The 23,660-nt window shown below is 39.1% G+C and overlaps 1 pseudogene; it reads left to right on the plus strand.

Annotated features, from left to right (window-relative positions):
* Window positions 1–2,299: 2,299 nt before the first annotated feature.
* Window positions 2,300–4,296, plus strand: LOC122732248 (annotated as a pseudogene).
* Window positions 4,297–23,660: the final 19,364 nt, after the last annotated feature.

Here is a 23,660-nt window from a genome sequence, read left to right on the forward strand (position 1 = left end):
CAGTCATTCAGTTGTCTCCACCTCTTCATGACTTCGTGGAACAACAGCATGCCAGTCTGTCCAAACCTTTGTCTATTGCTTATACTCTCTCCATCTCTTCCTCTGCTACCCCCTTTTTCTTTTGCCTTCGAACTTTCCCAGCATCAGAATCTTTTCCAGTAAGTCCCCTCTTCTTATTATGTGACCAAAGCTTCAGCTTCAGGATTTGACCTTGCAGTGAAATAGCCTGAATTCATTTCTTCAATTACTGTCTCATTTGAACTTCTCCCTGTCCAAGGGGCTCTCAAAAATCTTCTCCAGGACCCCAATTTGATTCTGTGGCACTCAGCTTTCCTTATGGTCCAATGTTCACATCCATACACTGGAAAACTGTAAAATGTCAAATTTTTCAGATGTATTGATTAGTTTTGATGATTTTTAGCCTCTTACTTTTTATTTTAAAAAAGATTCTTTTTTAAATAAAGATCTGGCTCTCCAGGCAGAGAAAGAGACACGGGGGTAAATGTAGGCAATGTAAAAACAATAGATAATAAATATATATTTAAAAAATAAAATGGAACATACAATGTAAAAAATGTTATGCTATTTATTATGAGTTGTGAGTTATAAGTTTACCTCTTTAATATGCAGGCTTTAGATCAGTCCTTTTTTTGTGTGGGACAATGAGGGTTAAGTGACTAGCTAGTAAGTGTCAAATGTCTGAGGGCGGATTTGAACTTAGGTCCTCCTGAATCCAGGGCCAGTGCATTATCCACTTTGCCACCTAGCTTCCCCAAATCAGTTCTTAAAGTACATCATTCCATAGCCATTCAGCTTTTTTTTTTTTTTTTTGGATAGCACATAAAAGTTTCTTATTCTCTCTTTAAATTTTCAGTTGTTTAAGCTAACTAACTGAATAGAGAAGCAGAGCTTTGAAGCCAAGAAGAATTTGGGTTCAAGCCCTGATTTTGACATATGCTGGTTGTGTGACCCTGGGTACAACCTAGATTATAAATTGTAGGGGCAACTAGGTGGTGCAGTGGATAAAGCACCGGCCCTGGATTCAGGAGGACCTGAGTTCAAATCTGGCCTCAGACACTTGACACTTGACACTTACTAGCTGTGTGACCCTGGGCAAGTCACTTAACCCCAAGTGCCCAAAACAACAACAACAACAACAAAAAAAAACAAGCAAAAGAAAAAAGCCTCTAGATTATAAATTGTAGAGGAGGTTTTGATCTTTGTGGGTGGAGTTTCCTCACTTGAGAGTTACCCATAAAATGAAATCACAGTTAAGCTAGGGCTAGGTGTCCCAGTGTTGAGTTCTGACTCTAGAGTCGGAAGACCCAGTTCAAATCTGGTCTCAGATGCTTATTAGCTGTGTGACCCCAGGGTCATTTAATCCTCTTTGCCTCAGTTTGCTAATCTATAAAATGATCTGGAAAAGGAAATAGCAAACCACTCCAGGATCTTTGCCAAGAACCCTGCCCCCCTCCCTAAAAGGAAGTCATGAAGAGTCTGACTGAAATGACCAAAGAAGAACAAGAAACCAGAAGCTAAATAATTCACCTTGTGGGAATATTCTCTAAGATAGTTGGCTAACAGAATTATTTGTAAAGGCCTCCTCCCTTTTTGGAACAATTAAATAATAGGGAGTGGCTAATAAGATCATTCTCAGCAGCAGGAATCGGGCAAGGATATTTGTATTTTTCTTTTGAGATGTAATGCAAGAGCCGATCCCTTATTCCTTATACATTTAATAAGAGGGGCTACGAGGAAGGTGGGGTAGCAGAGGAATCAACTTTGTGTGGTATTTTCCTTGTTAAAAAATCTTCGATTTCTGTTAAAATAGTCTCAATTTAAGACACAGAAGTAGATTGATGACTTTCAGGGATGTTTTTATTAGCAGTTATTAATAACAATAGCTAACATTTGTATACTACTTTAAGGTTTTCAAAGTAATTTATATTGTATCTCATTTGATCTTCATAATAATTCTGTATAATAATAATAATCACTAACATTTCTATAGTGTTTACTATGTGCCAGGCACTGTGCTAAGTGCTTTATAATTATTATCTCATTTGATCCCTTGAACAACTCTGGAAAATAGGTGTACCCAGTATACAGATGAGGAAACTGAGTCTGAGAGAGGTTAAATGATTTGTCCATAGTCACACAGCTAGTATTTAAAACAGGATTTGAACTCAGGTCTTTCTGACTCAATATTTTATGCATAATACTACCTAACTGCCTTAGCTACCAAACATAGATGAGTGCTAACTAAATACTGTACTAGCTTAACAGCCCTTTTTCCACAATGGTTAGCTATGAGTCTCGATGCCCTAATAACCATGTCAAAGGGACCCACAGTGACACTGATCTTGGTACCACTTATTCCTCTGTGGGTGTCTTTTAATATGGGAAATAGGAGATTATTGGTAATGACCAAGGAAACAGGACCACTCTGAGCTACATAGCCATCACTGATATACAACATTTAATTGGTGATACTGCAAAGAATCAAGTTGCAATGAACCCCATTAAAATTGTCTTTGATGCCAAACATCTGATTTATCACAGATTTGAAGATGTAGTTGTACAGTCAGACACGAAACATTGGCCATTCATGATGGTGAATGATACAGGCAGGTCTAGGGTCTGAGGAGAGACCAAGAGTTTCTACCTGGGAGTATCTTCTGTGGTCTTGACTAAGATGAAAGAAATTGCTGAAGTTTACATTCAGAAGACTGTTAAAAATGCTTTTGTCTCAGTATCAACCTACTTCAGTGATTGGCAACATCAAGACTACTAAACATGCTGGAATCACCATTGGTCTCAATTTGGAGAACAGTCATCATCGGTCTTCAAATCATCAAGGATCCAACCATTGCTACTATTGCTTATGGTTTGGACAAAAAAGTTGATGCCAAGAGAATTGTGTTGGTCTTTGACCTCGGAGGTGGCCCTTTAATGTATCCATTCTTATCATTGAAGGTGGAATCTTTGAAATTAAGTCCATACCAGGGGTACTCAATTGGCTAGGGAGGATGTTGACAACCACATGGTCAACCATTTCATTGCTGACTTCAAGCAAAAGCACAAGAAGGACATCAGTGAGAACAAGAGGGACATATGTCTTCCATCTGTGCACTGCTTATGTATGTGCAAAGCACACCATCCCCTCCAGTACCCAGGCCAGTTTTGAGATTGACTCCCTCTATGAAGGTATCAAATTTTATATCTCTATCACCCATGCCTATCTTGAAGAGCTGAATGTTGACCTCTTCCATGGCACACTATACCAAGTGGAAAAGGTATTAAGGGAGATCAAGCTAGATAAATCAAAGATTGATGATATCATCTTGGTGGTGACATCACTCAGATCTCCCAAATTCTGAAGCTTCTGTTGAACTTCTTCAATGTCAAGGAGCTCAACAAGAGTATCAGTCCTGATAAGTCTGATACTCATGCTGCCATCTTGTCTGGAGATAAATCTTAGAAAATGTAGGACTTAGTATCACTACTCTTTCCCTCTGTATTAAAGGTTCCGGTGGACTTATGACAGTTCTGATCAAAGACAGTATCTCCATCCCCACTAAACAGACACAGACCTTAACACCTACTCAGATAACCAGCTTGGTGTACTTATTCAGGTGTATGAAGGTGAGAGAGCAATGACAAAGTTCAACCTGGTTGGCAAGTTTGAGCTCATAGGAATCCCGCTGACCCCAGGGGTGTTCCTTAGATTGAAGGAACATTTGACAGTGAAGCAAATAGAATCCTCACTGCTGTGGATAAGAACACAGGCAAGGAGAATGAGATCACCGTCACCAATGGCGAAGGTCATGTAAGCAAAGAGGACACTAAGCAAATGGTCCTGGAGGCCGAGAAATACGAGATTAAAGATGAGAAACAGAAGTACAAACTGGTCTTTCAAGAATTCTCTTGAATATTTCAACATCAAGGCCACTGTGAAGATAAGAAACCCCAAGGCAAAATTGGTGATGAAGACTAACAGAAGATACTTTATAAATGTAATGAGATAATGAATTGGCTGGATAAGAACCAGATTGCTGAGAAAGAAGGATTGGAGCATCAGCAGAAAGAATTAGAGAAGATCTATAACTCCATCGTTACTAAACTATACCAGAGTGCAGGGAGCATGCCAGCAAGCATGCCTGTATGATTATTGGGAGTGGAGCAGCCCCATCTAGAGGTACTTCTTTTGACCCATCATTAAAGAGGTCATCTAAACCAAACAGAAGAAAAAGCATTCCACTAAGTTTTCCAAATTTGAAGGATGCGAACTTGTAGCTAAGACAGTGGCAGGTTAAAAGTAACATTTAAGCTACTGTGTAAATCTGGGCATTCTAAATACTCGAATATATTCAGAAGGAGAGAAGTAAACATTGCACTTTATCAGTAATGTAAACAAATTGAAATGCAATTTTTTTCCTGGAAAATAAAATCTATTTAAAATTGGCACCATAAAACACTTTATTAATGAATTGTCTGTGTACACAGCTATGTTATGATTTTATATAGACAAACCTACATTGTTATGTGCATTTATTATATGCATTGTTGTTTTATTCAGTCATTCAGACTCTTTGTGACTCAATTTGGGGTTTTCTTGGCAAAGATACTAAAATGATTTTCCATTTCCTTCTCCAGCTTATTTTAAAGATGAGGAAACTGAGGGAAACATGGTTAAGTGACTTGCTTAGGGTCACACAGCTAGGAAGTGTCTGAGGTCAGATTTGAACTCAGGACAATGAGTCTTCCTGACTCTAGACCTTGCACTTTATCCACTGTACCACCTAACTTCCTGTGTGTGTCTGTGTCTGTGTAAACCCATCATATCTGGTTGTTGTTTTGCTTTAGTAGCTTGAATTTCGAAGTCTGGTTAGGATTTTACCCACCCCTTTTGTATGACACAAATGTAAATTTGAGGAATAACTGTGTCCCCACAGAATCTGTGGATACTGAGCCCATTCTGTGCTCCACTAAGCGTCCCTGTGCTCTATACCCAGGCAAGAGATTTAGACTGGATTCAATCTTGAGTAGCTTAAATTCTCTAAAGAGAAAGGGTTAAACTCCATGTTCTCACATTCTTTGACTCATTTATGTTCCCTACCCAAGTGTTCCAGGGATGATTTTACTTATTGCTTATATCTAGGGCCTGTGAGAAAATAATGGGATTTGGCAGATACTCAAAGACTTACCTGGAAATTAATCTAAACTGATTGAATTAAATAAGAGTGATTGACTGCTGATTAGCCTACTTCAAGTTAATTAGATTGTAACCACACTTGGGTGGCCCTTAAAGAGGTATTTTTCTCAGAAGCTAAAGACTTTGAACTTAACTCAAGATCACCTTCAAGTCCAGTGAACCAATGGCTTTGGATGAAACCTACCAATCAGCTTGAAGCAGTGTGTAAGGACCGATTCTGCTCCAGACCTATAAAAAGCTTCCACACTCAGTTTGAGGGGAATTCATGATTGAAGCAGGCTCATGGCAGAGGACTTGAGGAAGAACCAGACCAAGCTGAAACTCTAGGCTAGATAGGCCTTTTCTTAACTTTCTGAACTCCACGTGAATACCTGGTATGCTTTAATAAATGCTTAATGCCCAAATACTGGTGCTAAAGCTTCTAATTTAAAGCAACCACACATTTAGATTTTAAACATCAAAGGCCTCTTGCAAAAAGGGGAGATTAACATACAAGAAATAGTGAAAGTAAAAGGTTCATGAATGTACATTAACAGAACAGGATGCAATAACTCACCTTGTAACTGCTGTTAAAGTATGCTAGGACATTGAAATTTAAACTTTGAGGAGGCAGAACCAAGATGGCAGAGAAAAGACAGGGACTCACATGAGTTCTCCCAAATTCCCTTCCAAGCAACATTAAAATATCACCTCAAAATGAATTCTGGAGCAGCACAACTCACAAAAGGAGAGGTCAAACAATTTTCTAGCTGAAGACAACTTAGAAGGTCCATAGGAAAGGCATATTTGGCAAGGCAACAGCAGACCTTTCTGGCAACTAAATCAACAGCAGTGGCTTCCAAAGCTCTCAGCCAACAGATCTTAAGGGGTCAGTCAACTTGTCAAAAAGAATTAACAGGGGTTCCTTTGCTGTCACTGAGTACAGAACTTTGCTGCATTGCCCAAATGCAGTCCCAGTGTGTAGAGGTACATTAGCACACCAGAACTTATGGTGACAGGAGAGTGGGGACCCTGGTCACAGTTCCAGAGTGGAAAAGAGTACTAGTGGTTGCTCACAGACTATAGCACAGGCTAGGAGAATGGTAAACACACTTCTCCTTAGATCATATCACCTTGGAAGAACTGAAAATTTACAGACCACCAGAACGACCTCAGGAAACAATTGCCCCCAAAATCTAAAATTTGTGATAGTCCTCCCTCCACCACAGGGGCAGAGCCCAACTTTAATATAAAGTTAAAAGTCAAGAAAAAGGTTGGAAAAAATGAGCAAATGACAAAAATAATAATTTGACCATAGAAAGTTTCTATGGTGACAGAAAAAAAAATCAAAACACTCAGAAGACGACAACAAAGTCAAAACTGCACTATCCAAAATCTCAAATGAAAATAAAATTGCTTTCATGTCCAAAAAGAATTCCTGGGATAATTCAGGAGGAATTTTTAAGAATTGTGGAGGAAAAAATTGAGGAAAGAAATGAGACTAGTGCAAGAAAATAATGAAAAAAGTCAAGAGTTTGGTAAAGGAGGTACAAAAAAAAAATACTGAAGAAAATAGTACTTTAAAAAACTAGGGGGCAGCTAGGTGGTACAGTGGATAGAGCACCGGCCCTGGAGTCAGAAGGACCTGAGTTCAAATCTGGCCTCAGTCACTTAACACTTACTAGCTGTGTGACCTTGGGCAAGTCACTTAACCCCAATTGCCATGCAAACAAACAAAAAACAACAAAACAAAACAAAACAAAAAAACAGAATCAGCTAAATGATAAAAGAACCACAAAAATACATCGGAGAGAAGTACTGCTTAAAAAGTAGAATTGACCACATAGAAAAAATATACAAAAATTCATGGAAGACAAGTAGAACTAGCTAAAGGGAAAAGGAAGTACTAAAGCTCATTGTAGACATCAACAAACAAACAAAATTTAAAAAATGAAAAAATAGAAGAAAATATGAAATATCTAATTGGAATGACAACTGACCTGGGAAACTGATCAAAGAGAGATAAATAAAGAATTATTGGACCATCTGAAAACCATTGTTTAAAAAAAGAGCCTGGATACCATTTTCCAAGAAATTTTCAAGGAAAACTGTCCTAGTATTCTAGAACCAGAGGGTAAAATAGACATTGAAAGAATTCACCAATCATCTCCTGAAAGAGTTCCCAAAATGAAAACTCTCAGGAATATTATAGCTAAATTCCAGAGCCCCCAGGTCAAAGAGAAAATATTGCAAGCAGCAAGATAGAAACAATTCAAATATATTGGAGCCAGTCAGAATAACACAAGATATAGTGGATTCTACATTAAAGGATAAGGATATGGGAGTATGATATTCTGGAGGGTAAATGATTTAGGATTAAAACTAAATGTAATTTACCCAGTGAAACCAAATATAATTCTTCAGGGAGGAAAATGGATATTCAATGAAATAGAGGACTTTCAAATATCCCCAAGGAAAAGACCAGAACTAAATAGAACATTCATTTTTCAAATACAAGAAATATAAAAATGTAAGCAGAAAAAAATCACAAGGGATTCAATGAAGTTAAACTCTTTATATTCCTATATGAAAATATGATACTTGTATCATTATTAGGGTAGTTAAAAAGAATATACATAGGCTGAGGGTGCAAGTGTGAGTTGAATATGATGGGATGATATCTTAAAAATAAATTAAGGGGGGCGGCTAGGTGGCGCAGTGGATAAAGCACTGGCTCTGGATTCAGGAGTTCCTGAGTTCAAATCCGACCTCAGACACTTGACACTTACTAGCTGTGTGACCCTGGGCAAGTCACTTAACTCCATTGCCCCATAAAAAAAAAATTAAGGGGTGAGAAAGAGGAATGCACTATGAGAATGTGGAAGGTAAAGGTAGAATGGGACAGATTGTCTCACATAAAAGAGGTGGGAAAGAGCTTTTATAGTGGAAGAAAAGATGGGGGAAGTAGGAGGGAACACTTGAATCTTACTCTCATTGGAATTGGCATAAATAGGGAATAGAATATACACTCAGTTGGGTATAGAAATCTTTCTTACCCTACAGGAAAGGAGGAGGGGAAGGGGAGAAGAACAAGGGGAACTGATAAAAGGGACGGTGGATTGGGGGATGTAGTAATGAGAAGCAAAAAACTTGAGGATGGACAGGGTGAAAGGGGAGAGAGGGTATGATAAGCAGAAGGGGAAAAGAAGGATAGAGGGAAATATGCAGTTATAACAGCTATTTATAGTTACATGAAAAAATGTTCTAAATCACAACTGATTAGAGAAATACAAATTAAAACAACTCTGAGGCACCACCCCACATCTACCAGATTGACTAATGTGACAGAAAAGGAAAATGACTAATGTTGGAGGGGATGTGGGAAAATTGATTCAACTACTCTGGAGAGCAATTTGGAACCACACACCAATTGCTATAAAACCCTGCATACCATTTTAACCCAGCAATCCAACTACTAGGTCTGTATCTCAAAGAGATTTTTTAAAAAAGGAAAAAGGACACTTATGAACAAACACACACACACACATACATACATACATATATATATATATATATATATATATATATATATATATATAACAGTATTTTTTCTGTTGGCAAAGAATTGGACATTTATGGACATTCCAATCAATTGGGGAATAGCTGAATAAGTTGTAATATATGATTGTGATAGAATATTATGTTGTTATAAGAAATGATAAGCAAGATGCTCTCAGAAAAACCTGGAAATACTTCCATGAACTGATGCAAAGTGAAATGAACAGAACCAGGAGAACATTGCACACAGTGACAAATGTTGTACAATGATCAACTGTGAATGACTTAGCTATTTTCAGTAATACAATTAATCAAGACAATTCTGAAGCATTTATCATGAAAAATGTTATCCACCTCCTGGGAAAGAACTGATGGAGTCTGTGTGCATATCAAAGCATGCTTTTCTTTAAACCTTATGTTTGTTGGTTTATTTATTTTTATTTGGTTTGTATTTTACAACATGGAAATGTTTTGCATGACTGCACATGTATAACCTAAATCAAATTGCTTGCATTCTCAGGGGCAGCTAGGTGCCACAGTGGATAAAGCACCAGCCCTAGATTCAGGAGGACCTGAGTTCAAATCTGACCTCAGACACTTGACACTTACCAGCTGTGTAACCCTGGGCAAGTCACTTAACCCTCATTGCCCTGCAAAAAAAAATTTGCTCGTGCTCTCAAGGAGGGGAGAGAGGGAAGGAGAGGAAGGGAGAGAATTTGGAATTTAATATTTCTAAAAACTCATGCTAAAAAGTGTTTTTGTGTGTAATCGGTAAAATTTTTTTTTTTAATTTTAAAAGAAAGATAAACTTAAGCTCCATCAGAACATAAAGCTTATTAGGCATTTTACATTTTACTTCAATTTGGCATTGTCAAAACTCCCAATCCATGTCTGTTCCTACTCCATGTTGTCCTTTCTACTAAAAGCTTATGGATTCACTGTCCAGACCCAGGAATGCCTATGTTTGGCCTCTGATCCAATGAATCCCCTGTGGTATATCTTGGTATTGGGCAAAATTGATAGGAATCCCTTAACTTTCATAGAAAATGATTTCCTTCAAAGGAGGAAATATGATTCCTTCCCCTATATAAAATTTCAAGATTTTCCTTCTGGTTGTTAAATGTCAAAGTCCTATATCACAGTTCACACTTCCCTTCCATTAGTGGGGATCAGCAGCAGCCTTGAAGGCAGAGAATCCCCCATAGGCCAGGAGAAACATGACCCAAACTAGAAGGGCTTTGTAGCCCAGTTTTTAGCAGCCATATTATTTTCCATTTGATACAAATAACTAGCTGACTACATCTTTAATTTTTATTCTGATAAATTTGGCTTAGATAATGAAGTTGTTTGCAGGATTTTTTTTTTCATTTTTTCACGTGGCTACCAATTTATAACAAAAAGTATTCATTTCGAGCCATCTAGTTAAGCCCACCACACCTCAATTCATACTGTATGGAATAATTCTCAAAAGTTTTTTCTTGATAAACCGTGCACCAACTTAAGTAGTTTGCTCTTAAAATCTTCACTTTAGTAAGCACGAATCCTTGTATTAAAGCTATACTCAGTAGTTCTCTCACAGCACTTTGGCTACTGTAGAGGCCTTTCATATCCTGGTTGGGTAAGCATATGCATGTTCACGAAACGTTCTGTTACCACTAGAGTGTTGTTTGTGTTCTTTTATCCCCTTCCAGAGAAAGAAATGTCCATGTCCCAGTGCCAGTCATTTGCTGATTTTAATGCTCTCTAGGTAAGCCCCTTGGGTTAGTGACACTTTCTGTTCACCTCACTGGGCAAATGGTACATAATTCTTATATGCATAAACCATCATCATAGGCTAAAAGATATTGGTTTATACATGATGCAGAGCTTTTTTTTTTGACCCAAATATTCAAAATTATCAAGAAAAATTTCAGAGCCATATGCTGATCAGCTTTGGACAGCACAAATTGTTTTCCCATATCTCATGTAGGATCAGTTACCATCTGGTATGGTACTCCATAGCTTAGCTCCAACTGCTGCCTCAATGTCACTCCTTCATTCTGCAGCTGGGCTTGCTACCAGTTGTCATGGCCAATATGAGCCAGGATGATTGGTTCTGAACTCACTAATGAACCTCCTCTCTGTCATAGGCTCTCCCAGTAGACCCCTTCCTTTCCTGGACACTACCATGATTTTGTAAGCACGGGTACCTACAAGGTAGTTTATTTTCATTCACACTTATCTTCTCAAGCCAGTAACATTGTTGAATTCAAAATTTTCTGGCATTTTTACCCAACTTTCTTTGGCAGAATCCAATTCACCACTTATTGTAATATATGCCAGTTGGATTGTTGTTCATACATACAAAAAACGTGTCAGTTACATCCCACTTCAAAGCCCAAAACTCTAATTTGTGGATTGGATGAAATTCCTTTTCAGTAAGTCTCCTGTTGGACCATACAATGGACCTCTGGTATCCTTTGCTCTCCGGGTACAAAACCATATAAGCTGGTGTGTTTTGTAACAAAAAGTATTTGATTAGATCAGCAAAGGCCAATACTGGGCATGTGTGCAGTAGCTAATCAAATCTTTAAAGTCCTGCTCACATTTCTCAGCCCAGATGGCACGAGAGTGCTCATTTCCCCCACTTCTGCGTACAGTTCTGAACTCTACAGTCATACTATTGAAATATTTGCTTAAAAACAGAATGATTCTCTACAAATTTCCAACGGTTGCCACCAAATCTCTGAAATGTCTTCAGCCCCCAATAATTCTCAGGACCAATCTAGGCAGATGACAAGCACCTTCTCAGTATCAGTAAACCCTTCCTGCTTATATGCTATGTGAACCAAAGTCACCTCGACAACATTGGCACTTGTCACTTGGTACAGTGGCCTCTAGTTGCTCTTCAGTGATTTTAACTTCATGCTTTTCTGTTGTCTTCCTAAATACAGTGAGATAATCAATCCATCTATACAAAACATTCAGTATTTGAAAGGAGTTCCTGTCATCAACCTTTTAAAATAAGTAAGTGTCTAAGAAGTGGTAGGGCCCAGAAGAGTCTTGAAGCATGTGCTCAAACTGGTAGGATCTTGCTGAATAGATGAAAATAACCTTCTTTTCATGTTTTTCTGTCAAGTTATAGCCACTGTACAGATCATAGCATGTTATGGTGATCCAATTTAGTTACCTTGTCCAACGTCTGCAATCTTTCTAATCCTTGTCCTGACTCTGTCGTTGCACAAGCCTGGAAAGAAATCTGATGCCTAAAATGTTCTCACCTTTGTCTTCTAGCTGCCCTCAAACTTACCTCAATTTCTACCTTCTTCAGGAATCTATTACTGCTCTGTTCTCCACACCCTTGCCAATGTCTTCCCCATACTGCTCCATTTATACTTTGTGTATGTGTTTATATATTTGTTGTTTCCCTTATTGAAATCTGAGTCTCCTGTGGACAAGGACAGTGTTTTTTTGGCTTTCTTTGTATCTCCAGTGTTAAACATAGTTTCTGGCCCTAGTGAGTGCTTAATAAATGCTTTTTGACCAATTTAAACTTGTGATGAGTACAACTAAGTATGTGGTCACCTTAAATTAGAAGTTTTTAGCACCAGTCTTTGGGAATTAAGCATTTATTCAAGCATACTAGGTATTAGTTAAAAGAGAACACATGGAGTTCAGAAAGTTAAGAAGAAGCCTATCTACCCTAGAGGAGATATAAGAGTTCAGCCTGGCCTCTTTCTTCTCCTTCCCTTCTGTCACCATGAGGTTCCAGCCACAAAAAGGGACAGAGCCAGGGAGCCAGCTGCACTTCCTACTTCCTGCCTCCCTCCCCCAGAAGAGGCTGCCTTTCAAGCTGATTGGTTAGATTGGTTCACTGGACTTGAAGGTCGTCTTCTTGTTGAGTTCACAGTCCTTAGCTTCTGACAACAATACCCTATTGAGGGCCAGCCAGGTGTGGTTTCAATTTAATTAACTTTAAGTAGGCTAAACAGCAAAGTCAATCACTCTCTGTCAGTCTCACTTAATTCAATCACCTAGATTAATCTCTTCTGGTTGGGGCCTTTGGGCATTGACAAAAAACCCATTATATCTTACAACCTATATCACCTCAGTGTCTTGGGTCTATGGCCTTTGCCACTGATTGGCCTTTAGGTAGTTCCAGAATTCCTAATTCTACAGGACTATTCTTGAAAAAAAAAATCAGTCATGAGCAGATAAAAGCAGTTTTCTAGAGAGCTTCTCCTTGGGAAGCCAGGTACTCATTGTCTAGACCTTATTGTCTATTCCACATATCTCTATTATGTCAGAGAGAGAGAGAGAGAGAGAGAGAGAGAGAGAGAGAGAGAGAGAGAGAGAGAGATTACTGAACTATAGTATTTCCCTAGCAAATTAATCTAGTAAATCTTTTTGAAAAAGAAATTGGGGCAGCTAGGTGGTGCAGTGGATAGAGCACTAGCCCTGGAGTCAGGAGTACCTGAGTTCAAATCTGGCCTCAGACACCTAACACTTACTAGCTGTGTGACCCTGGGCAAGTAACTTAATCCCAATTGCCTCACTAAAAAAAAAAAAAAAGAAAGAAATTAACTGTGTATGCCCTTCAAGCAAGTGTGTAGTAGGCATACAAGGTTTACCAAAAGCTTTAAGAGCTTAAAACCGAACTAAAGATTTTTAAACATCCAATATATTGTATAATTAAAGAAAGACAGAAAGAAACTGTATTTATAGCAGTGCTTTTTATAATGGCAAAGAATTGGAATAACAGTGGGTACAATCAACTGGGGAATGGCTAAACAAATTGTGGTGTATAAATGTAATGGCAGGGGGCAGCTAGGTGGCGCAGTGGATAGAGCACCAGCTCTGGATTCAGGAGGACCTGAGTTCAAATCCGGACTCAGCCTATGTGTGGATTTGCCTCTTTTTTACTGTAGTTATTTCTTACAAAAGAGAACTTTAGTTCCACAAAGTAAAGAAGAAAAATGATAATATGGGAGTAGGTCAGGGGAGAGGAGGATAGTGGTGCTGAAAAAAAAAGAAAGAGCATCAATGAAACATTTAAAAACATATATTAAAGGAGGGAATTTAGAAGGAGACAGAGTTGGCATTATTGTTTCAAATTCAATATATGTTTTTAAAAACAGCTTGACTATAATAGAGATTCCACAGTTAATATTTTGAAAAGAAATTATGTTGGTTTAGGATGACTTTCTCTTGCTGAGGCCATTCTAGCTCTTTATGATTTTTACTGCCTTTTGACTGTACAGCTCTGCACAGCTCTGTTTTACTTGGCTCTCAGCTCTCTTGTTTTCCTTGATGACAACACAATTCTATGAAGACATACTGAAACCTGGGTTGGCTCTGCCTTTATACATTATAGGCTTCATGAAAAGAAGAAATTGCCTCTCCATGAACATTTTCAGAACAGCCACTGTTATTCTGCTCTATATATGTCTTAGAGCTTTCATGATTATGGTGCCATGTAAGCTCCCCTAACCCCTTCTACTACCATGGTAGTAACTCCCATACACATGCCTTATACCCATGTTCCATGTTTCACAAAATTTCTGACCTCTTATCCTTCCATTCTCCAAACTTTTACTTCTATGGTACAACTGTATTAGATTGATATTAAGATGGCGACCTTAAGTGAACTAATTCATTACAATAAATAACTGACTGATAGCCTCCTAACCCTCCCAGTGAAATTTAATTTAACAAACATTTATTCAAATGCTGCCTATTCAAAAAGATGGTTATTAACTTACATGTTTCTCTAATTCTTGGAATTTCATGCCTAATGCAAAAAATGCAATGAAAAATTAGGAACTATAGGGGCAACTAGGTGGCATGGTGGGTAAAGCACTGGCCCTGAATCCAGGAAGGTGGACCTGAGTTCAAATCCATCTCAGACACTTGACACTTAATTAGCTGTGTGACCCTGGGCAAGTCACTTAAACCTCATTACCCTGTCCACCCCCCAATTAGGAACTATAGATAATATTTAGAGGTGAAGGACCTTCCACTAGCCATGCCAGCCCTGCCTGGAATGTGTGCCCTTTATAAAATATGGCATAATGTAATATTTTATAAAGCAGATAATTTGAAAGACTCACACTTAAATTGAAGAGAGGTGTTCAGAATCTCAGACAGAGGACAGAGTCTTAATTCTCAGCTGTTTGACCTTAAGAAAGTCACTTCATTTCCTTAAGCCCCACTTTTTTCATTTGCAAAATGAAGGATTCAGGAATTAGAAAGAATCCCTTAAGAAATCCATTATTTCCTTTTGTGATTCTACTATTTTGTTACAGATTTTCTAAAAGCTCCAAAATTTTTTACAATGGCTCCCTTCTCAGGAGCAGTAAGGGCTCTGGTAGGGAAAAGTCCAGTGCAAGAATATGGTCACCTTGTCTATGTGTGTATTGTTTGTAAATTCACATTACCCATGCCATCTTCTTTGCTTATTGTTTCTTATACATTTCATCTCATCATAAGGAACTATTGTTCCTTAGAAAAGAGAACATAATGTTTTCTGCACAGCCCATAGTGCTGAGTATTTGACTGAGGAGTTGAAATAAAAATCTCCATCTTACCCCAGTATTCTTTCTGAATAAACTTTAGAGGCAAGTATTGACATCATGTGGATGCATCTTTTCTGGCTTAACCTGGAAATTCCCTAATCAAAGACTCAAATCTAGAGATTGGCAGGAACCTTTATCTCCTGATAGTGGAGTAGCTGATAAGTTCTTCACTTCCCTTATAAATGACATTCTTATATAACAATAGGAATCCTGCACTGTCTCTCTTTCCACTAATGGTTAGTTTCAGTTTTGGACCCATGCATGCATGGACCAAGTTCAATTTTGATCTCTTAAAAGAAAGGCGGGGGGGGGGGGGGCCCAGCTGGGTGGTGCAGTGGATAGAACACTGGCCTTGGATTCAGGAGTACCTGAGTTCGGATCTGGCCTCAGACACTTGACACTTACTGGCTGTGTGACCCTGACAAGTCACTTAACCCCCATTGCCCTGCAAAAAAAAAAAATCTTCATTGGGGCAGCTAGGTGGCACAGTGGATAGAGCACCAGCCCTAGAGTCAGTAGTACCTGAGTTCAAATCCAGCATCAGACACTTAACACTTACTAGCTGTGTGATCCTGGGCAAGTCACTTAACCCCAATTGCCTCACTAAAAATTAAAAAACAAAAACAAAAGAAAGGCAAGGGTATTTTTCTTTTTTCCCACATTGAGGTTGATTTTTTTATTGAACAAAAAAACATTTTTTTCTTTTACCTTCTTTCACTCCCCCTCCCCCTCCCCACTGAAAGAAAAACAAAATATTTTCTAATAAATATTCATAGTCAATGACAACAAATTCTTGCATTGGTCATGTCCAAAAATTGTATTTACCCCGAATCCTCAGTCTCCTGGAATCATGGCTGATTGTTGTCCTGATGAAAATGCTTAAGACTTTCAAAGTTATTTATTTCTACAGTGTTGTTAATATTGTACAAATCATGCTCCCTGTTCTGCTCACATTATACTTCATCAGTTCATAGAAGTCTCCCTGGATTTTTTTTAACACATTTTTTTTCCAAATCATGTCTCATAGATAATAGTATTTCATTACATTTATAGATGATAATTTGTCCAATAATACCCCAATTGATGAATACCCTTTCAGTTTCTAGGTTTTTTATATAAGAATAGCTCTTATAAATATTTCTATACATATGAGGCTTTTTTCTCATCCTTTTATCTCTTTGGGATACGGGCCTAGTAATGGTATCACTGGGGTAACAAGTACACACAGTTTAGTAATTGTGAAGCCATAGTTCCAAATTTCTTTCCAGAAAGACTAGACAACTTCATATTGCCTCCAAAAGTATATTAAAGTGTCAATTTTCCCACAATATCTTTCACATCTATCACTTCCCTCTTTTTGGTCAATTTGCCAGTGGAAGGGGCATGAAGTAGAACCTCAGTGTTGTTTTTTGTTTTTTAGCAACAAACATTTATTTTATTTTTTCCAGTTACGTGTAAGGGTAGTTTTCAACATTCATTTTCATAAGATTTAGAGTTCCGAATTTTTCTCCCTCACTCCCTCCCTTTCCTCCCCCCCCCCTCCATAAGATCGAAATCAGGTTATATATGTACAATCCACAAGTGTTCGTTTTATCAGTTCTTTCTATAGGGGTGCATAGTAAGCTTCCTCATTAGTTCCTTGGGATTGTCTTGGATCATTGCATTGCTGAGAGTAGTTAAGTCATTCACAATTGCTCACTGAACAATACTGCTGTCACTATGCACAATGTCCTCCCAGCTCTGCTCACTTCACTATACATCGATGTTCAATAGTCTTTCCAGGTTTTTCGGGGATCATCCTGTCTGTCATTTCCTATAGCACAAGACAATTCCACTACAATCATATAGCACAGCTTTTTCCATCATTTCTCAATTGATGGACATTCCTTTGATTCTCAATTCTTAGCCTCCACCAAGAGTTGCTATAAATATTTTTTTGTGCAATTTTTCCCCCTTTTCTCTTTTTCATGATTACTATAGTTAACTGTTTCCCTTCCATCCTATTCCTTTCCCCATGATATTTATTCTGTTATCCATCTTCTTTCATCCTATCACTCTTCAAAAGGAATTTGTTTCCGTCTGTCCCCTCCCCTACTCTGCCCTTCCCTCTTTTGCCCTTCTCTCTTTATCCCCTTCCCCTCCAATTTTCCAGCAGGGTTAGAGAGATTACTCCACCCAAATGAGTGTGTACATTATTCCCTCCTGGATCCAATTCTAATGAGATTGAGGTCTTTGAGCCAATTCTGATGAGTGTTAGGCTCATTTACTGCACAGATTAAATAGATTACTCCACCCAGTAGGGTGTGTGTGTTAGTCTCTCCTTGAGGCAGCTCTGATGAGTTTAAGGTCTTTGAGCCTTTTCTGATGAGTGTAAAATTCATTTACTGCCCTGCTCCTCTCCCATCTCTTCCCCCACTCCATAAGCCTTTTCCTGTTTCTTTCATGTAGGATTTCACCTCTGCCCTTCCCCTCCCCCAGTGCATTCGCTTCACCCCTCAATTTAACCCTAAAGATGTCATCATGTAGCTAGGTGATACAGTGAACAAAGCATCACCCCTGGACCCAGGGGGATCCCAGCCAAAACCCGGCCTCAGACACAAGACAGTCGCCCTCCTTATGACCCCAGGCTTGTCTCCCAGCTCCAATTTTTTATGGTTATCTAGGGTCTTGTATTTGCAAGTCAAATTTGCCATTCAGTTCAGGTCTTTTCATCACAAATATCTGAAAGTCTTCTTTTTCATTATAGTCCCATTTTTTCTGCCGAGAGATTATGCTGAGTTTTGCTGGATAGGTGATTCTTGGTTGTAATCTCATTTCCTTTGCCCTCTGGAATATCATATTCCATGCCCACTAATCCTTTAATGTAGAAGCTGCTAGATTTTATGTTATCCTGACTGGGGCTCCACAGTACTTGAATTCTTTCTTCTTGGCAGCTTGCAATATTTTCTCCTTGACCTGAGAGCTCTGGAATTTGGCTATAATATTCCTAGGAGTTTTCCTTTTGGGATCTCTTTCTGGAGGTGATTGATGGATTTTCAATTTCTATTTTAGCTTCTTCTTCTAGAATTTCAGGGCAATTTTCCCTGAGAATATCTTGGAAGCTCTTTCCTTGATCATGGTTTTCAGGTAGACCAATAATTTTCAAATTATCTCTCCTAGACCTATTTTCCAGGTCAGCAGTTTTCCCCAGAAGATATTTCACATTGCCCTCTCTTTTTTTATTCATTCGGATTTGATTTATCGTGTCTTGGTTTCTCATAAAGTCACTAGCTTCCATTTGTTCAATCCTTGTTCTTAGGCAATTATTTTCATTAGAGAGCTTTTGTACCTCCTTTTCCATTTGACTTTTCAAGCTGTTGACTTTTTTCTCATGTCTTTCCTGCATCACCCTCATTTCTCTTTCCATTTTTTCCTCTACCTCTCTAACTTTATCTTCAGAGCTCTTTTTGAGCACCTCTATGGCCTGAGACCAATTCATATTTTTCTTGGAAGCTTTAGATATAGGGGCCCTGATGTTGACATCTTCCTCTGAGGGTGCACCTCAGTCTTCCTTGTTACTGAAGAAACTTTCTATAGTCCTCACCTTTCTCTGTCAGCTCATCTTGCCTTTCTTTTACTTGCCTTTTAGCTCCTTAAAGTGGGGCACTGTTTCCAGGCTGCAGTATCCAAAGCTTAAGAAGTCCCAGGTGGTATGATTTAAGGAGGATCAGGTTCTTCACTTGCCTGGCCTATTCCCTGTTCTGTAGATGACCCCAGACCAACTTGCTAATCAACCAGCTTTGTGTGTTGTGGTTGTCAGCTCTGATGAGCCTGTGCCCCTCCCCTACCTGGGCCACTGCTACTCAAGCCTACCTCCTGGTTCTCAGATGGGGTGAAAACCCAAGTTCTGCCTCAGCACCAGCATAGACCCCTGTAGTCTCCCCCCCTGCCCAGGGCTCAGCCCTCTCACCAGACTGTGAGCTTAGTTCCAGATGACACTGGCGCTGCAGCTGATTCAGAGGCTCTGGGGGTCTCCTTCTCTGGTGAGGCCTTCCTGGGACTGGCTCTGTGTCAGGGTGACTGTGGGGTTGGGCTCAACTCCTGTCTCAGCACAGCAGCTCCCTCCTTCTGACCTTCCAAGCTGTTCTTGGTTAGAAGATGATTTCAGCACATTCTTCTGTGAGTTTTGCTGCTCTGGGCATTTTCCTATGGCATTATTTGGATGTTTTTTGGAGCGATCGTGTCATGAGTTTGAGAGCTCTTTGCCTTTCTTCCGCCATCTTCCCTCAGTGTTGTTTTAATTTGCATTTCTCGATTAGTGATTTGGGATATTTTTTATATGGCTATTGATAGCTTAGATTTAATAGCTCCACCAATAATGTACTTGTATGTCTATATTTCCACAATGCTTCTAACATTGACTATACCCATCTTTTGTCATCTTAGAAGATTTGCTAGGTATGAAATCAAACACTGGGGTTGATGACAAAGCTGAAAACATTAATAAAATGGGTAAATATTTACAAAAGTATAAAATACTCATAATAACAGCATAAGAATTAATTTTTATTAACCCAATTTCATAAGAAAAATGGACAAGGCATAAATAAACTCCCCCCCAAAAAATACCAGAACCAAGTAGATTAAAAGTGAATTATATGAAATATTCAACAAACTTATTCAAATATATAAGAATGAGCAAATCAGCAATAGAAATTGTTTAAGGATAACTGATCAAAGGAGCAGTCAAGTCTTAGAGAAAGAATTCTAAGCTCTTGTAAGAATATTTTAACTGACTAGCTTAATTTGGGGGGGACTAATCTTACTGGAGGACTAATCTGGGGACTTTTGACTGGCTGGCTATCTGGCTGCTATTAATTTAATATGGGTCGTTTATAAAGTTCCACCACACTTGCTCCTCCCAAATTGATAAGCAAAAGATTAAGAAGCCTCTTCCATTTTAACAGCAGAGGGTTTATTTATGAGATATAATTTAGAATTAAGAGTACAGGGGTGGGGCAGCTAGGTGGAACAGTGGATAGAGCATGGGTCCTGTAGTCAGAAGTATCTGAGTTCAAATCCGGGCTCAGACACTTAACACTTACTAGCTGTGTGACCCTGGGCAAGTCACTTAACCCCAATTGCCTCACTGGGAAAAAAAAAAAAGAGTACAGGGAAATAAAATGTGCAACCTGACTTCTTTCCCACAGGTCTCTTTCTACCTGCTGCACCTGGAACTTTTGTAGCCTCCTCCTGCGTACCAATGGACCTTCTTCTAGTGTTCCCCTTCTCTTGTCTGCCCCCTTCTGTGTCTCTCCTTTCTCTATCTTTCAGAGCCCCCCTGTTCTCTTAATCTTCTGGCCTCCTTGCGCCCTCCTAGTCCTCTGGTGTCTCCTCCATCACTGTCTCACTAGCTCTGTATATCTCTCCCCTCAAACCCCAGGCTCTCTGCGCCCCTGCACACACCAAGCTAATCTGAGGGCCGCACTAGGGCTGTGCCCATCGGGGCTCGAGGGGCCCATGCCCATTGCTGTGCACCTGGGACCTCCGCACGGCCTATGCTAGGATCTTGCAGGACAAGCCTGGGATCTCCTGGGCAGCTCCCCTCAGGGCATAGGGAGCTGGGGCTTCCCCCACATCCCAGCCATCTGACCTGGCATCCTGAAAAGCCCACAGGACTTTTTTGGCTCAGCTGAAGTGGAGGGGGAGGGGCACCAGCCCCTCACACAGAAAAAATCCCCTGAGAGCCTAAGGCTTTTTTTTTTTTTTTTTTTTTTTTTTTTAGGCAATGGGGGTTAAGTGACTTGCCCATGGTCACACAGCTAGTGTCAAGTGTCTGAGGCCGGATTTGAACTCAGGTACTCCTGAATCCAGGGCCAGTGCTTTAACCACTGCGCCATCTAGCTGCCCCGAGCCTAAGGCTTTTTAATCTCAGCCCAAAGATAGGGCCCCCAAATCAAAATAAATTCCCATACTATCAATAGCTGGGGGGGGGGGGAGAAGTGGTCTAAATCACTGATGATTAGAGAAATGCAAATGAAAACAATGTGAAGTTCCACTTCCAACCTATTATATGGGCAAAATTGACAACAACTGAAAATAACATTTGTTGGAATGTATGCATAAGGCCACTGTTGATGGAACTGTGAATTGGTCCTATCATTCTGGAAAGCAATTTAGAAGAACAAAATTGTGCATGTTATATATTTGACTCTACCATTAAACTACATCTAATATAGAATATAGACAGTCAAGGTATAGACAATATACATCAAAGAAAGATGGGAGGGGCCCGTATATAACAAAATTTTTACATCAACACTTTTTGTTGTAGTAAAGAACAGGAAATTGAAATAAAGTGGTTACCCACCCAACATTTAGGGCAAGTGAATAGAATGGAATGGAATTTTGTTATAAGAAATAAAAAAAGATATGTGTTCAGATGAGCCTGGGAAGGTCTATATAAACTGATACAGAGTAAAGTTAGCAGAAACAGTAGAACGATTCATGTAATAACTATGACTATAAAGATAAACAACTTTGAAAGACTTAAAAGAACTCTGATCAATGCAAGGGTCAGCCATGAATCCAGAGGATCACAATGAAGTAGGATACCCATAGTCTTACAGAGTTGGAGGAACTTGAAGTACAAATGGAGATAGCCATTTTTGAACTTGGAAAATGTACAGATTTACTTTGATTATGTTTATTGTAGTTTTTTTTAAATTTGGAAAGATTTAATAATGATTTACAGAGTACTTTAAAGCTTGCAAAGTGTTTTACTTATATCATTTAATACTTATTACAACCCTGTGAAATAGGTATTATTAGAGATGACAAACTGAGGCTGAGGGAAGTCAGCTTGTCCAGGGTCATACAGTCTCTGAGACAGAATTTGAACTCCAACTTCAACACTTTGTTCACTGCCCCACCTAGCCGCCTAAGCTACTTTCTGAGGGAGAGGGGGATAAGCAATAATGATTTAAAAAAAAAAGGAAAAAGGAAAAAAAGAGGCTTTGTAAATTTGTTAATGCACACAAGAAAATAAGGAAATCAGGATACATATATAGACAGGATAGCTTTAAAGGAAGCATAGTGAACTGATTATATTCTTTAAGAAATATGAAAGATATACATAATAGAGATTCACAGTTTCATGTATCTTCCTTTTCATTTGAATGTATGTGAAAATATTAATTTTCTTGTTGATGCTTATCAAATTCAGAATAACCAAAAATTAGTTTATGGGACAATATGTAAACCAGGTATGGATAAGACAGAGGAAGAGAGTCTCTGAGGAATATATGATGTTTAGTCCCAGCTCCAAAGGCTTGCCTCTGACTGAGCTCTCTACACAGGCAGCTTGAGTTGGTAGCACATTTCTTTAAATATACCATGCATAGATATTGTACTTTTAGCATCCATCTGCTTCAATTTTGGGTTATTAGAGTCTGCCCTACTCTAGATTCAGAGTTTTTTCTTAGCCCAGTTCTCTAAAATGATCACAGAGAGCTTTCATAGTCATGGCGTAAGCCTAGGGCAATGTCAATGGTCTTCTGATGCCTCATGTTGGAGATTTTATATGCTAGTACTACACTCTATTGTAGAGCTACAATTTCTAACATTACACTATAGGGTACCTTTAGGAAACTAAGCTCATGTTCCTGAAGTCATCCTTTTCTGATGGTCTGTATTATTCCACATGGAAATTTACTCTGCAGCTGAACATTTTGCCTATTGCCCATGGGCATTTATTATCACCCATGGCACACACCCAAGCAAAGGCCCAGACCCTCAGCTCTGCATCCTTGTGTTAGTGGTCCTGCTCCCTGGGTGTCAGACAGACTACACCCTACATAAAAATCACCAATGTTTCTGAAGTTTGGGGCCTGGGAGGTAGGGAATTTGTGTTCACATTTTTATTTCCTATCCAGTCCTGCAAATTAAACCCATAGTTGGCCACTAATCATAGCTCTGTCTGGATGACAATATCCAAATTGGTGTTTGTTAGAATATAATTCAATATGTTGTCTGTTCACACCTGGAATAGGGTTCTGTACACATGTACTTGGGGAATTTATCAGTGAGAGTCCACTTCAAAGCCAAGAACTCCATTTTTGTCAGTGTGCTGGCCAAGAGATTTGCCTCATGGTCAACCCTCTGGTGAGAAAGCAGTAGGTTTCTGGTAGCCAATGTTTTCCTGGAATAAAAATGCCTTCAATTCATCTCCGCTTACACCAGGGTGTGTGATCAAGTGAAACCATTTTGATTGGTATATCCCCAGCCTCCTATGACACATGTAAAGCTTAATAAACTTAGAGACTGAGCATAACCTTGCCACATCCCATCCTACCACCCCAGAAGCTTGCTTGTGT

The sequence above is a fragment of the Dromiciops gliroides genome, chromosome 6, assembly GCF_019393635.1.
Source record: "Dromiciops gliroides isolate mDroGli1 chromosome 6, mDroGli1.pri, whole genome shotgun sequence".
NCBI lineage: Eukaryota > Metazoa > Chordata > Mammalia > Microbiotheria > Microbiotheriidae > Dromiciops > Dromiciops gliroides.